Genomic DNA, 17,421 nt, shown 5'->3' on the forward strand with positions numbered 1-17,421 from the left:
GCTCAAAGGTAGAAGAGAGAGGGTGGTGGTGGAGCGTTGTTTTTCAGACTGGAGGCCTGTGACCAGTGGAGTGCCACAAGGATCAGTATTGGGTTTTCTACTTTTTGTCATTTACATAAATGATTTGGATGCGAGCATAAGAGGTAGAGTTAGTAAGTTTGCAGATGACACCAAAATTGGAGGTGTAGTAGACAGCGAAGAAGGTGACCTCAGATTACAACAAGATCTTGACCAGATGGGCCAATGGGCTGAGAAGTGACAGATGGAGTTTAATTCAGATAAATGTGAGGTGCTGCATTTTGGGAAAGCAAATCTTAGCATGACTTATGAACTTAATGGTAAGGTCCTAGGTAGCATTGCTGAACAAAGAGACCTTGGAGTGCAGGTACACAGTTCCTTGAAAGTGGAGTTGCAGGTAGATAGGATAGTGGAGAAGGTGTTTGGTATGCTTCCTTTTATTGGTCAGAGTATTGAGTACAGGAGTTGGGAGGTCATGTTGCGGCTGTACAGGACATTGGTTAGGCCACTGTTGGAATGTTGCATTCAATTCTGGTCTCCTTCCTATCGGAAGGATGTTGTGAAACCTGAAAGGGTTCAGAAAAGATTTACAAGGATGTTGCCAGGGTTGGAGGATTTGAGCTACAGGGAGAGGCTGAACAGGCTGGGGCTGTTTTCCCTGGAGTGTCGGAGGCTGAGGGGTGACCTTATAGAAGTTTATAAAATTATGAAGGGCATGGATCGGTTAAATAGACAAAGTCCTTTCCCTGGGGTTGGGGAGTCCAGAACAAGAGGGCATAGGTTTAGGGTGAGAGGGGAAAGATATAAAAGAGATCTAAGGGGCAACCATTTCACACAGAGGGTGGTATGTATATGGAATGAGCTGCCGAAGGAAGTGGTGGAGGTTGGTACAATAGCAACGTCTAAGAGGCATTTGGATGGATATATGAATAGGAAGGGTTTGGAGGGATATGGGCCGGGTGCTGGCAGGTGGGACTAGATTGGGTTGGGATATCTGGTCGGCATGGACGGGTTGGACCAAAGGGTCTGTTTCCATGCTGTACATCTCTATGACTCTACTCAAGCACTTCCCTTCATACCCACTCACAATAGGCTGCCTGCATGTCAATAACTTCTGAGTGATTGTCATCCAGGTTCACAGCAGAAGAAACTTCTGGTTGTCTGAAGACTGAAAACTCTCGATATCCTCTGACAATTCCTTTACTCGGACAAAATAAAAGACAAACTTCAGCCATTTGATACCTTTTCCACGAACTGGGATGTCCTCTGATGTGGTATGACTAACAACTAGTCTTTGAGTTAATATAGTAATGAGAGAAAGTGAGGACTGCAGATACTGGAGATCAGAGTCTGTAAGTGTGGTGCTGGAAAAGCACAGCAAGTCAGGTAGCAATCGAGGAGCAAGAGAGTCAACATTTCAGGCATAAGCCCTTCATCAGGAATGTGGGGAGAGGGGGTGAAGGGGACTGAGAGATAAATAGGAGGGTGGCAGTGGGGGTAGGGGTCAGGTGGCGGGGAAGGCAATAGGCAGATGCAGGTGATGGGGGTGATGGTGATAGGTCAGAGGGGAGGGTGGTGCAGATAGGTGGGAAGGAAGATGGACGGGCAGGACAGCTCAAGAGGATGGTGCCGAGTTGGAAAGTTGGATCTGGGATGAGATGGGGTGGGGGTGGTGGGGGAGACAAGGAAACTGGCGAAGTTGGTGTTGATGCTATGTGGTTGGACGGTTCCAAAGTGGAAGATGAGGTATTCTTTCTCCAGGCATCGGGTGCCTTGGATTTGGCTGTAGAGGAGGTCCAGGACTTGCATGTCTTTGGCAGAGTGGGAGGGGGAGTTGAAGTAGTCAGTCACAGAGCAGTGGGGTTGTTTGTTGCATGTGTCTCAGAGGTGTTCCCTGAAATGTTCTGCAAGTTGTCGTCCTATCTCCCCAATTTGGAGGAGACCACAGCAAGATCAATGGGTACAGTAGATGTGTTTGGATGTGCAGGAAAATCTCAGCCCGATGTGGAAGGATCTTTTTGGGGTGAGGTTGGGGTTGAGGGGGAGGTGTGGTTGCAGGTTTTACACCTCCTACAGTGGCAAGGGTAGGTGCCAGGAGTGGAGTGTGCGTTGGTGGGGGGTGTTGACCTAATGTGGAGTTGTGAAGGGAATAGTCCTTGCGGAATGCAGATGGAGTGGGGAGGGGAATATATCTCTGGTGGTGGGGTCTGTTTGTAGATTGTGGATGTGGTGGAGGATGATACGATGTATCCGAAGGTTGGTGAGGTGGAAGGTGAGGACTAAGGGGGTTTTATCATTGTTGCGGTTGGAGGGTTGGTGTTCAAAGGCAGAGGGATGGAAAGCGAAGGAGGTACGCTGGAAGGCATTGTTGATCACATGGGAAGGGAAATTGCGGTCCTTGAAATAGGAGACCATCTGGGATGTCCTGGAGTGGAATTGCTCCTCTTGGGAGCAGTTACAGAGGAAGCAGAGGAATTGGGAGTAAGGGATAGTGTTTCTACAGGAGGGGTTTGGGAAGACGTGTAGTCCAGGTAGTTGTAGGAGTTGGTGGGTTTGAAGTAGATGCCCATGTTGAGCCGGTTGCCGGAGAGGTCCAGGAAGGGGACAGACGTGTCCGAGATGGTCTAGGTGAATTTGAGATCAGGGTGGAAGATGCTAGTGAAGTTGATGAACTTTTCAACATCCCTGTGGGAGCATGAGGTGACGCCGGTACAGTCATCAATGTAGTGGAGGAAAAGGTGGGGAATGGTGCCAGTGTAACTGTGGAAGATGGACTGTTCCATGTATCTGATGAAAAGGCAGGCATAGCTGGGCTGTGCAGGTGCCCATGGTTACCTTTTTGGTCTGAAGGAATTTGGAGAAGTTGTTGAGGGTAAGGACTAGTTCTTCCAATTGAATGTGTGTTGTTGAAGGGGTATTGGTTGGGTCGGCAGGAGATTATTATTATAGCAATGTAAAACTTACACCTTTCACAATCCAAGAAATGGATGTAGAGAATCTCCATCAATAATCTGATCAGGAGAACTTGTAATGAATTTTTCAAATACTGATTTTTTGATAAATGTCTGAATGTGCTGACAGAGGGCAAGATAAATTGATTTGCTCTCAGTGTGTTTATCTGCATTTATCTATCAAAAATAGCAATGATTTGGCACTAATCCAGTCATGGCTTCTTCACACCCTGAAAACCTTCCTTATGTTGTTTACAATTTTAAAGCATATTGCTATGGATCTTCAAACTCTCTTCTGCACATTTGCAAGGTCCCTGTGGCAGAAAAATTGAGGACAGTGGTGACCCTTAACATCACAGACAGTATGGCTGTCCGTGTTCCTCTTCCTGAACCATGTAGACCACTGTAGTCTCAATCAGTTTGTTAAGCTTCCAGGAGCATCACTCCTCAAGCTGGCCTCTTTGTAACACACTTATTCCTGGGGTACTGCCTAGTACATGCCATGACCATTCTATATGCACTCTTCACCCTCCAGATGATATTGCTGTTTTTCTCTTTATCCACCAATATGTTCTGACTGTTTGCTCCTTCATGTTTTTGAACAGAAATAACTTCTGTATTCTTTATAATTGGAATTAACTTTTCAGAATATTCTCGGTTAAGCTTGGTAGCTCCAGGTATGAGCTGGAATAAAATGCTAGGTGCTTTCACTGTGTAAAAATGTCTATGTGGCAGTCTGATGCCATTGGGTGCCTGGAAAAATAACAGAGTTGAGTTTCACTGCTGGAGTTGCATTTTGAAAGCATCGTGTCAATTTGCCCCCATATCAATTTCTGCAAGATACCTGAATTGGCAATGATGCCAAATAGGAACATATGTGGCAGGTTTAATGCCTGCGAGTTAGTATACTGATACTCTCCCCAAATCTAACTTTATTTTTAGCTACCCTGCTGTTCCCATCAATTTTAATTTATGACAATCTGCCCAATGTGGAGGAGGGGTCGGAGTGAGTCAGTAATTCCTAAAAACAAATATAGCTCCTTCTCCCTCGCCAATGCCTTTAAAATGCCTGTAAAATATTTAAATTAGAACATAAAATATTCTGCTGTTGGCTGTAAGCTCCACTTACTTGGACTAAAATACATTTTTAGTCCAGTGAGACGTTGACATTTGCAATATTATCAAAAATGTTGGTTATAAAATGATGTGCCTTGTTTGAAAAGCAAATAGGATGTGAAATATGCTGAATGAATTGGAAGAGTATATATAGCAGATAATCTGCTCAAAGTGTCAAAGTCCTTGTCAGACTACACCTTGAAGTACTGGTTAAATTTGCCTGGACTATATACAGGCTGGGCACTACATAACCAAGTTTGGCTTCTTGGATGCTGTAGTGGCAATGATCATTGTTATGCTGGGAAGAATTTGACTGATCCTACCATTATAAAATATTTTGTGACCTTGGACTGTTAGAAATAGTTGCTCTACAATCAGCAGATTTCCCTCTGACATTGGTAGCCTTAATTACCAGCTTCTCTCAATATAAGTGACTCCTCTATGGTGTGTTTTGAATAAGAGAAATACATAAAACTGTAGTTGTGCAAGCAATACTAAGCAACACTTCGCAATCCCAGTGCATCTGAATTATGCATGAAATGAAATCGAAATCGTTGCTGAGCAGTTAGTTACGAATAATAAATTTAATTCTTTCCACCCAAGGAGTGGCTTGGGAGGCAGGTGTGAGAGATATGTTATAGGGTGAGGTGGGAAGGATGCACCACAGGATGTTCTGAAGCTTGTTACAATCAATAAAGTACTTTAAAATGTTGTCCATGTTACATTGCAGGAAATCGCCAGAACCAATTTTGTGCACAGCAAATTCCCATAGACAGTGACGTGACAATGATCACATCATTTGTTGTGTGACATGAGTTGATTGATGAGTATTGGCCAGGTTATAAGGTAAGTAACCTGCTCTTCTTCGGATAGTGCCAAGGAATCTTTCTTAACGGTAATCCTGAGAGAGTGAATTGGCCTGAGATGAATAATTTATCCAAAAGGTAGCATCTCTGCAGCATTCCCTCAATGTTGAAATGACAACATTAGTCTTCTCCTCAGCATAACCTTCCGGATCCTGCGAATCATCAACAAAACTTACACGAGGAGTGAAACTGGAACTTGGTCATTCTTTTCATACTGGAATACGACTGGGCCACTGGAATTATTAATTTCTTTGTTCAATCATAGAATCAGGTTTTGTCGGCAAGGCCATTCCTAACTTGTGAAAATGTTCCTGGAGACAAGTTTGAATTAACAACTACTGGGAAGATAAACTGACTATCTCCAATGTTCAACAATGCTGGTGGCCAGCATTTAACTGCATAATACATCAGTGAACTATTGAGTCAGAAGTGCAGAGTGTGGTAACCTTATCTTGAAGGAAAAGAGGAGAAAAGAGGAAGAAAATTGTGGAAAAATAGCTCAGGATTAAAAGTCAACACATCTACCAATCAGCCAAAGATCTGGCTTCAGCTTGAGTATGAAAGAATTTCCCTATGTAGCCATATTTTCTTCATTTATAAAATTGTATGTATTAGTTTATACCATTTGCACTTGAAAGAGTAAAAGTCTCATTAGTGCACTGCAGACATGTATGTTATAGGATTATTGAAATCAACAGGACTCATGGGAAAATTGTTCACTGGTTGGAGTTATACCTAGCACAAAGTAAAATGGTAATAGAACATAGAACATAGAACATTGCAGTGCAGTACAGTCCCTTCGGGTGTCGATGTTGTGCTGACCGATGGAACCAATCTGCTGCAGTCCGTGTGGGTGTGGTACTCCCGCAATGTCTTCCATTTAGGAGCAGCAGCATTTTGATTCAGTGACAGAAAAGGAAGGCCAATATAGTTCCAAGTCGGAATGGAATGTGACTTCGAAGGGAACTTGCAGATAATGGTGTTCTCATGCATCTGTTACCTTTCCTTTTCTTGGTGTTGGAGGAAGTAGGTTTATAAAGTGTTATTTATGGAGGCTTGATGAATTGCTGCAGTGCCTCTTGTAAGTGGTGCACACTGCTGTTAGTGTCAATCAGTGATGAAGGCAGTGAATATTTAAGATGGTGAATGGGAACAATTATACCGTTTAGTCCTGAACAATATCAAGTTTCTGACATGTATCATGTAGATCAAAAGCACCAACCTCAGAATTTATAGCTTCTGCCCTGCTTTTGTATCCACAGTGCTTATGTGGCTGACATGGTTAACTTTCTAGTTCATGGTAACATCCCAAGCTATTGATGGTGCAGGATTTCATGCTGGTAGTGACATTAACTGCATTGTTAGACAAGGTTATTGCTTGACACATATGCATTTAGAATTTAACAGCAAAATCTGGATAATTTCCAGGTCTGGAGCTGTGGGCCATGCACAGTTTGACGTTCTGAATAATTATGAATAGAACTGAATCCTGTTGCAATCATCATCAAATGTCATCCAAACATATGCTGGAGGGGGGTCATTGAGGAAGCAACTGATGAACCTTGAATTAGTAAACTACCCTGAAGAAATCCTACAGCAAAGCCCTGTGGCTGAGATGATAGTTGGCCTGCAAAAACCATGTTGCAGTTGTACAAAACTCTGGTGCAGCCACACTTGGAGTATTGGATACAGTTCTGGTCGCCACATTATAAGAAGGAAGTGGAAGCATTGGAAAGGGTGCAGAGGAGATTTACCAGGATGTTGTCTGGTATGGAGGGAAGGTCTTATGAGGAAAGGCTGAGGGACTAGAAGCTGTTTTCGTTACAGAGAAGAAAGTTGAGAGGTATCTTAATAGAGACATATAAGATGATCAGAGGATTTGGTAGGGTGGGCAATGAGAGCCTTTTTCTTTGGATGGTGATGGCTAGCATGAGGGGATATAGCTTTAAATTGAGGGGTGATAGATATAGAACAGATGCCAGAAGTAGTTTCTTTACTCAGAGAGTAGCAAGGGCGTGGAATGCCCTGCCTGCATCAGTTGTAGACACGCCAACGTTAAGGGCATTTAAATGGTCATTAGATAAACATATGGATGAAAATGAAATAGTGTAGGTTCGACAGGCTTCAGATTGGTTCCATAGGTCAGTACAACATCGTGGGCCGAAAGGCGTGTACTGGGCTGTAATGTTCTATGTTCTATGCTCTATTACCATTTTCCTTTGTGCTCTGTATAACTCCAACCAGTGAACAATTTTCCCATGAGTCCTGTTGATTTCAATAAGGCCAGGACTCCTTTCTCTTTTCTCCCATTTTCCTTCAGGATAAGGTTACCACACTCAGCACTTTTGGCTCAACAGTTCACTGATGTATTATACAGTTAAGTGCTGGCTGCTACCATTGTTAAGCATTGGAGATAGTCATGAAGCCTCATCTTCCCATTAGTTGTTAATTCAAACTTGTCTCCAGAAAGTAATATATGAAAGAAGGTAATGGCAAACCACCACCGCCAAAAACTGTGGAAAAATGTCTCAGGATTAAATGTCAACACATCTCTCAGTTGGCCAAAGAACTGGCTTCAGCTAGATTATGTAAGAATTTCCTTATGTAGCCATATTTTCTTCATTTATAAAATTGCATGTCTCAGTTTATACCATTTACACTTCAAAGAGTAAAATTCTCACTAGTGCACTGTAGACATCTATGTTAAACGATTTTGGAATTTACATATAAATTGCACATTTATATCTGCTATGCCTGGGTCGAAACCATACAAGAACATTAGGCACACTGGACTTCGATCATGGTTGGAATCGGCCAGCAATTTTCATTCTGGTTCTCTTGTTAATGTGTTTCAATCAATTGGGTATATTTACTCACATACTGAAGCGATTGGAAATCCTCAGCTAACTTAAAAGAAATAAAATGAAAGGAAAAATTAACCAAAGTTATGGTTATCATTATCCAAACAGTGATTTTACTTTCACCTCCAGCCTTTATGCAAACCAAAAGGATTCTTCAGTTTCTCTCATCAGTGACCAAGTTTGATTTTAGCACAGCACATTGAACTCTGGGAAATAGCTTGATATTCTGTATTCATTTTCCCCACAGCAGACCTGACAGATGTCTTTGAGTTATTCGAGGTATCACCTTCTTGGAGCACCTCCATTATCATGCAGTTGAGCTGGAAACTAATACTGCTGGAAAGCTGGCCTAGAATCAGGATGAATAAAAAGGTAACACAATGCCTTTTGTTCATTAGGACAGAGAGCCACTGTTACTTTTTGGAAAGAGTGTTTTAGATAATCAACGGGGAAATAATTATGATTCATGATACACAATTAAATAGAGATTTGCAAATTGATGTGATTCCCTACTCGGCTAATGACTCTATCGTTATGATCTACAGAGTCCACGGTCATAGACATTTGAATGAATCCACCCAAGGAATGATTATTATAATTTCTGAAAGTTCCCGGACAAAAATACCAAACACAGCCCCTCCAAGACCTTCCAGGAAGAACTGAACTAAACTTGACACTTCCATCAAGAACAGAAATTACTGGAGAAACTCAGTAGGTCTGGCAGCATCTGTGGAGAGAAAGCAGAGTTACCATTGCGAGTCCTGAAAAAGATTTACTGTTTGTTTCAGTTTTTCAGCATCCACAGATGTTTGTTTCAATTTAGTGCGAAAGTCATTGCCACCTCTCTCTTCCAGTTACGGCCATCTTGTAGAAATGCTGCTCCTCTCTCTGACAGCATCTCCATTTTAATCATTCTTCTGGTTCACCATCATTACTTGCGTTTTTGTGGTCGAGGGCATTTGGCCTCTGAACATCGGGTGATCGTCCTCCAAGGCAGATTTTGGGATAAGCAGCAATGCAGAGTTGCCGAGCAGAGGCTGATAGCCAAGTTCGGTAGCCATGGGGATGGCCTCAACTGGAATCTTGGGTTCATGCCACACTACAGATGACCCCACTCTCACACACAAGTACACATAATCACACATCCTTACACATGATCACACTCACACAGACCTTCTCTCATATATATGCTCTCTCTCTCACACATGTGTGCGCATTCTCTCACAGGTATATATTCCATCACACTCGTGCACACACACACACACTCTTTCTCTCACTTCCTCACATGCACACACACACGCATGCACACATACATATAGGTCTACGGGGTGAATTTGCATTTGTAGAGTTGCATTTGCAGATACATTCTGTTTTGTTTAAAAAGCACACAATCTGTAGGCAGTCAGTCTATGTGATTTTTTTAATATCAATTCCGACTTTGGAAATAGAACCAGTCTGACTCAAGGTTGGGATATTGACAGAATCTAACCTCACGCCCTTAATGGATTGGCTGAGCTTAGATGTCACGTTTTTTTTCATAAAACCTTAAGTTATCTCAGGATTGTGACTTGAAAGAAGTTTTCGGATTTACATATGAATGAATCGAAACCTGCAACCCCATTCGAAGTGATTTAGGACTTAATCTAGGTCTGTTCAATATATCGCTTCAGTTGTATGACACATTGATCTTTTACTATAAATTCTGTGTCCTATGGCCCTGTCCCACCAACTACCTGATGAAGAAGCAATGTATGTCCAAATAAACCTATTGGATAATAACTTGGTGATTTTTAACTTTGTTTTTTCTCTTGGTGTTTGACAGGGTATTTGCCAGCACTTGCTTCCATAGCTACATTTCATTCCCTGGTGACTGCCTCCAGCTTAGACTCACCCTATGTCTTTTCAAGTTGAAGGTTCATTCTTTGTGATTTGAATCCACCCAGGGTAACAAGTATCTCCGTGATGTACAACGTTCCTCAAACAGCTGTTCTGGCTGCATCCTGAGAGCCACACTCAGTGGAATGCATCACCATAAGCAAACTCTTGATGTCTCCCTCCACCAGCCCTTCCTCATGCTATCTCAGAGCTACTCTGCCACCTCCAGTCTATTTCACTCTTGAACCCGTTCATTGTTCTAACAAGAAATTTTCTCTCTCTTTCTGGCATTAAGGAACAAAGGCTGTAACAATACAGAGGTATTTACGCCCCTCTGGAACATTCTTCCCTCCTCTTCCCTCTGTCTCCACCCCTTCTCATAATCCCACCTCTTGTTGGATATTTACTATCACTTCTGGTCTTCCCCTCACTGAAACAGAATATTCTGTACTCAGCAAAGGTCTTAGTTTTATTCCTTTGCGCCCAATCTCAACGATTTCGTGCACAATGTGACATTGAACTCTTCGTCCATCATCTCTGTATCCATCCTTATTTAGAATGCCTACAGTGTGGAGGAGTTTGGCCCATCGAGTCCAAACCCACCATCTGAAAAGTGTCCCTCCAGATCCATCCTCCCACCCCTGCATCCCCATGTCCAATGTGCCTAGCCTGCTCATCCCTGGACACTATGGACAATTTAGCATGGCCATTCCACCTAACTGGTACATCTTTGGACTGTGGGAGGAAACTGGAGCACCCAGAGAAAACCCATACAGAAACGGGGAAAACGTGTAAACTCCACACAGACAGTTGCCCAAGGCTGGAATCGAACCTGGGTCCCTGGTGGTGTGAGGCAGTAGTGCTAACCACTGAGACACTGTGCCATTCCTTCCCTGTCCCACAGGCCTCTTCACCCACCTCAAACATTCTCCCTTCACCTGGAGCCCTCCTTCTGACCTTTTACCTGCCCTCGATTTACTCACTGAGAACTGCTCACGTGACATTGGTTGCCTTAATTTCTCTACCTCCCTTGCCTATTAGAATCTGTCCTCCTCAGTGCTCTCAGATCCTAACTTAGCAGTTCTGAAGAAGGTCACTAGACTTAAAATGTTAATTTTTCAGTGGTCATGGACATTCGGCCTTGGATCTTCAGGTGACCATCCTCCAAGGCGAACTTCGAGCTATGCAACAATGCAGGGTCATCAAGCAGAGGCCAATAGCCAATTTGTTACCCATGGGGATTGTCTCAACTGGGATTTTGGGTTCATGTCACACTACAGGTGACCCCACTATACTATACACTCTCACACTCACACACACACACACACACACACACACAAGCACGCATACACATGCACTCTTACACCCACACACACACCCTCTCTCTCTCTCTCTCTCTCTCTCTCACACACACACATACACACACACATATATATAGGTGTATGGGGTGAATTTGCATTTGCAGATTTCTATTTGCAGATACATTCTATTGTATTCAAAAAGCGCACAATCAATTGAAACCTGCATCCCCATTCTAAGTGATTAAAGACTTAACAGTGATCTAGGTTTGTTCAAGACATCACATAAGTTGTATGACACTATGATCTTCTGTTATAAATTCTGTGTCCTATGACCTTGCCCCACTAGCTACTTGATGAAGGAGCAGTGCTCTGAAAGTTTGTACTTCCAAATAAACTTGTTGGACTATAACCTGGTGTTGTGTGATTTTTAATTTTAAAAACTGAGAGACGTTTGTTTTGTCGCTATTATCTTACCACACCATGGGGCTGCTCTCACACCTTGGAGAGAGATGACCATTAGTGAGTTAACCTGAGGGCCACTATACCCCAAGCAAGGAGAAAGGTTGAGAAGGAGAATCATTCATGGTAACCTCTGGTGGTGATGGGAACTGAACCCAAGATGAATTAACAGTACAAGTCAGATTATCAGTTAAGCAGATAGCAATGATTTATGAACGGAGTGAGAGTTAATTATTTTGAGAATGAAAAGTTCATACAGGGAACAGTTAGAAGGTGGTTTAATTTCCAATGGTAGTTGTGGTATTTCATGTATTGAAGGTATTCAAGCGATGAAATTTGACTACTAAGTGCAATGGGAAACTGAGAACTCAGACAGGATCTGCACAACCACTTTCTGTCAGATCGTATCTGAAAGTTGCTGACATCAATCTGATGTGCCTGAGATGGAAGTGTGCAGATTGTGAGGTTAAACAGCATCTTCAGTGGCTCCTGATCTGTATCATTTTGTTTTCCCTGTTAGATGTTATGGTTGAATATGCATTTATCTGCATGAGAGACTATCATCCATTAGTGCTATTTAAAGGAATTATCATGGGGCTTGCAGCGAGGTGTTTATGACTTGTCTTTACACTTATTGGATTTACACAGGAAAGATGGTGAACTTTATCTTTCCCTTGACTTTAAATCTCTTCCCAAGCTTCTTTACAGTATCACATTTTACCATTAACACTTAGCCATGAAAATGTAACTCATTTCATCACTTTGGCACTCCAACCGCACAACTAGTCTCTTTGGCTTGAGGCATTAAGCTCCAACAGCTCTCTGAGACAATGTGTTGGATGCTTGCATTCTCTAATTGTTTCCTTAGAGAACAAACACACAGGTGCAGTAGAGTAGCAGCTTCTGAGGATGACTGGTTCTTGGGCTGTGACACTCATATGACATCATTGATGATCAATCAAAGAAGTACTGATCCTCATAGAAAACTCCAGGAATTGAATGATACTGCCTTTGGGTAGCTTGACAATCCCTGAGAAAGCCACACAGAAATAGAAACATTTTCAGGTACCTGGGAAGCTACCTAAACAGGCATTAGCCCCAGTACAAATACCTATATGGGACCTCATGCCAGCGGTAAAGACGCTTATTGGAAATTAGGCTTCGCTGAATGAACGATATTTTTGCAATTTTTAGTGTGCAGCTGGGGCCTCTCCAGTGACTACCACATTTAGAATCCCTGTGGAAGCAGGCCATTTGGCCCATCAGATCCATACTGACCCACCAAAGACCATCCCAACCAGACCCACACCCCAACCCCATCTCTGTAACCCCATATTTCCCATGGCTAATCCACTTAGCCTGCATACCCCTGGATTCTATGGGCAATGTAGCATGACCAATCCACCTAACCTGTGCATCTTTGGACAATGGGAGGAAACTAAAGCATCTGGAGGAGACTTTTGCAAACATGGGGGAAATGTGCAAAATTTACACAGTCGCCCGAGGGTGGAATCAAACCCGGGTCCCTGGTGCTGTGAGGCAGCAATGCTAACCACTGAGCCACTGTGCTACCTCATTGAAATAGGCAAATGTTTTTAAATGTCATTGGAGCTAAAGGAACCAAGGTATTCTTCCATTAACAGAGATATGGTAGCTTTTGTCATCTCCACTCTTACGTCCTCTTCCTCTGTCACTTACATAATGGCAACTGCCAGAAATCCTGAAATTGGACATTGCTGTCAGTCAAACTATCTCTGGAGATGACCAATCGGACTGTAAATGGACAATTTACTCTATGCAGTGAGTGTATATTGGCAGCATACAGTTTCTACCCTGAGGTATCCAAGTGATGCCAATAAATTAACAAAGTAGGAAATGGGCTCTACAGATTTTGGGTAAAAAGCATAGAGTTCTTGCCACCATGAAGTTACACAGCGAGATGTAGCACGTGGAACGCTTGTTGAGATATTTACATCATCAAAACCCACAAGTGAGGTGCCAGAAGTCTGGAGGTTGGGTAATGTGATGTCACTATTTAAGAAAGTTGGAAAAACCAGAGAACTGTAGAACAGTGAGCCTGACATCAGTGGTGGGCAAGTTGTTGGAGGGGATCCTAAGGAACTGGATTTAGATGTATTTGGAAAGACAAGGACTGATTAGGGACAGTCAACATGGCTTTGTGCGTGGGAAACCATGTCTCACTAATTTGACTGAGTCTTTTGAAGAAGTAACAAAGAAAACTGATGAAAGCAGAGCAGTGGACATGATCTCTATGGACTTTAGTAAGGCATGCGACAAGGTTCCTCGGGGCAGACTGGTAAGCAAGGTGATAGCACATGGAATACAGGGACAACCAGACATTTTAATACAAAACTGGCTCAAAGATAGGAGGCAGAAGGTGGAGAATTGCTTTTCAGACTGGAGGACTGTGACCAGTGGTGTGCCATGAGGATCGGTGGTGGGTCCACTGCTTTTTGTAATTTAAATAAATGATTTGGATGTGAACACAGGAGGTATGGTTAGTAAGTTTGCAGATGACACCAAAATTGGAGGTGTAGCAGACTGCAAAGAAAATTATCTCAGAGTACAAAAGACCTTGATCAGATGGGCCAATGGCTGAGGAATGGCAGATGGTGTTTAATTTAGATAAATGTGAGGTACGACATTTTGGAAAGGCAAATCAGGGCATGACTTATACACTTTATAGTAAGGTCTTGGAGAGTGTTGCTGTACAGTGAGACTGGAGTCGAAAATGGAGTTGCAGGTAGACAGGATCATGAAGAAGGCATTTGGTATGCTTTCCTTTATTGAGTATAGGAGTTGGAAGTTCATGTTGTGGCTGTACAGCACATTGGTTATGCCACTTTGAGAATACAGTGCTCAATTCTGGTCTCCCTGCTATAGGATGTAATGAAACTTGAAAGGGTTCAGAATGATTTATAAGGATGTTGCTAGGATTGGAGAGGTCACGCTATAGGGAAAGGCTGAATTGGCTGAGGGCTGTTTTCCCTGGAGCTCTGGAGGCTGAGGGGTGACCTTACAGAGGTTTATAAAATCAGGAGGGGCATGGATAGGGTAAATAGACAAGGTCTTATTCCTGAGTTGGGGGAGCCCAGAACTAGAGGGCATAGGTTTAAGGTGAGAGGGGAAAGCTTTAAAAGGGACCTGAAGGATAACGTTTTCACACAGAGGATGGTGCATGCATGGAATGAGCTGCCAGACAAAGTGGTAGAGGCTGGAACAATTTGCAATATTTAAAAGGCATCTGGATGGGTACATGAGTAGGAAAGGTTTAGAAGGATATGGGCCAAATGCTGGCAAATGGTATTGGATGACTTTGGAATATGTGGTTGGTATGCACAAGTTGGGCGGAAGGGTCTGTTTCCATGCTGTACAGCTCTTTGACTCTGAGTAATTGGAATATTCAAGTTTATGTCATCCTTACAGGATACCCATGTGAAATAGTATTTTCAATCACTTTGTTTAGCCTTATGAGCTCAATAAAGTTGTTCTTGTACTGTCTGAGAGCTCATGTTATGGGGTGGTTATGCCTTAGCAAGCTCAGTCTACTTTCACAAATCTCCAACAGGATATCAAAGCCAGAGTTCCTAGGATTCATTCTCCTCTGGCCCCTACCTAAAACAGAAAAGTCATCTCATCTTTTTTTCGAAACTATTTTAAATTAATAAGGTCACCAGATTTTGTACAATACACCCAGATTTCAGAAACAAGCTAGTGAATTGAGCAGTGACATAGATACGAGTAACTTTGATGATATTGAGGATGATAAAGGAGAAGTGGAAACCTTTCCAACCCCAAAAGCCTTTGCTGGAAACCAGTTACCGTTTGTAGGATTCACTTGCTTCAGAGACAGCCAGTGAGTATTTTTGTAGATTCATACCTGACATTAAATAAGCATTTTATTTGAGTGTGGGACTGGTTAATTGATCCATTTCTTTCTTTCTTTTTCTGTCTTCAGTAAATTAACAGTTTGAAATTCCTAGGTAAAATTCTTGGCAGGAATGAACATTTCCTTCATGTTTTTTATTCTTGTAGCATCAACCTCAGTTTATTTCCAGTTGTTTTTATTTTTTTTAAATTAAGTGCTAACTGTCTTTATTTAAACGAATTAGAAATAAACTAAATTTGTTTGCATGTGTTATACGTGTTACAAATTTTGAAATACTACCCTTATTATATAAATATTCTGGTGGATACCAGATGCATGTGCTTGTCAGTATTTGTTGCCAGTAGTGCTCCAAATCAAAAAGTTATTTTTTTGATAAACATAGGTAAAAGTTTTCTCTCTTTCACCTCCAATTTCTTCCTTTGCTGAGATTCTGGAAATTATGTTGGATAACTATTATCGCAATGCATACTTAACCTATGCCTGTTTAATGTCATTCAAGTAGCTTACTAACTCCAGTCTTACTGGAGTGGTTGCTGCATGCATCGGCAGAGGGCACAAGATCCTCTTCTTTCTAGCACTACTTAAAGCTAACATGCTCTGTTTAAATCCAACCTGCACGTTCATATAGACAAGGTGAGTTGAGGCTGGAGCAGACTGGCAATCATGCAGGAAGGGAATGTGTTCTGGGAAACAAATGGTGTGGGAGAGCGAGTATTCCAAGGATTGTAAACAGTGCACTGGAGATTTGGTAGAAAATAGGAGAAATGCACACTTTTAGGTTGGGAGGCCCACCTGGCATGTGCTTTGTTGTCAGTGTCAGGAGTTGAGCCATGAGCAGGTGCAGTGCTGTAAGATGGTGTATGACCTCATGCATAAGTTAACTCTAACTACGATATGCTTTCAACCACACCACTGGTCTCGGTCACAACTCAAATCACCACACTACCACTCACCTGTCAGCAATCGCTATGAACAATTATCAAATTCAGATAATTCACCTCACTTTTATATATTGTCTTTGGGAATCACTTGCCAATGAGTATGGTTGTCCCCTTAGAAATTCTGTGGCTCCTTGCATGGCTGCTAAACCTGATCCTCAAGCCACATTTACAACCACACAATTAGCAAGTACTTCCACAAAGTGCAAGTGACCAAAATTGGAGATGTAGTGGACAGCGAAGAAGGTTACCTCAGATTACAACAGGATCTTGATCAGATGGGCCAATGGGCTGAGAAGTGGCAGGTGAAGTTTAATTCAGATAAATGTGAGGTGCTGCATTTTGGGAAAGCAAATCTAAGCAGGACTGATACACTTAATGGTAAGGTCCTCAGGAATGCTGCTGAACAAAGAGACCTTGGAGTGCAGGTTCATAGCTCCTTGAAAGTGGAGTTGCAGGTAGATAGGATAGTGAAGAAGGCGCTTGGTATGCTTTCTTTTATTGGTTAGAGTTTTGAGTACAGGAGTTGGGAGGTCATGTTGCAGCTGAACAGGACATCGGTTAGGCCACTGTTGGAATATTGCGTGCAATTCTGGTCTCCTTCCTATCGGAAAGATGTTGTGAAACTTGAAAGGGTTCAGAAAAGATTTACAAGGATGTTGCCAGGGTTGGAGGATTTGAGCTATAGGGAGAGGCTGAATAGGCTGGGGCTGTTTTCCCTGGAGTGTCGGAGGCTAAGGGATGACCTTATAGAGGTTTACAAAATTATGAGGGGCATGGTGGGTGCTGGCAAGTGGGACTAGATTGGGTTGGGATATCTGTTTAGCATGAACAGGTTGGACAAAAGGGTTTGTTTCAATGCTGTACATCTCTATGACTCTATGACACTTCTGCCTATAAATTACAGGTGGAGAAAGTTTCTTTATTTCTGTACAATTCACAAATAACACAAACAGTTATGATTATGGCATTTGTGTCAACTGTGTGATTGACTGCTAAAGCACTTCTGAATTGTTAGATGCTTATCGGAGAAGAGGAAGTTGTAAGCATTTGTTCGAAGGTTGACTTCCCATGTCAGGGAGAAAGGGAGAGGAAAAGATAAAAAAATCAAAAGTCCTATCATATT

The sequence above is a fragment of the Chiloscyllium punctatum genome, chromosome 3, assembly GCF_047496795.1.
Source record: "Chiloscyllium punctatum isolate Juve2018m chromosome 3, sChiPun1.3, whole genome shotgun sequence".
Lineage (NCBI taxonomy): Eukaryota > Metazoa > Chordata > Chondrichthyes > Orectolobiformes > Hemiscylliidae > Chiloscyllium > Chiloscyllium punctatum.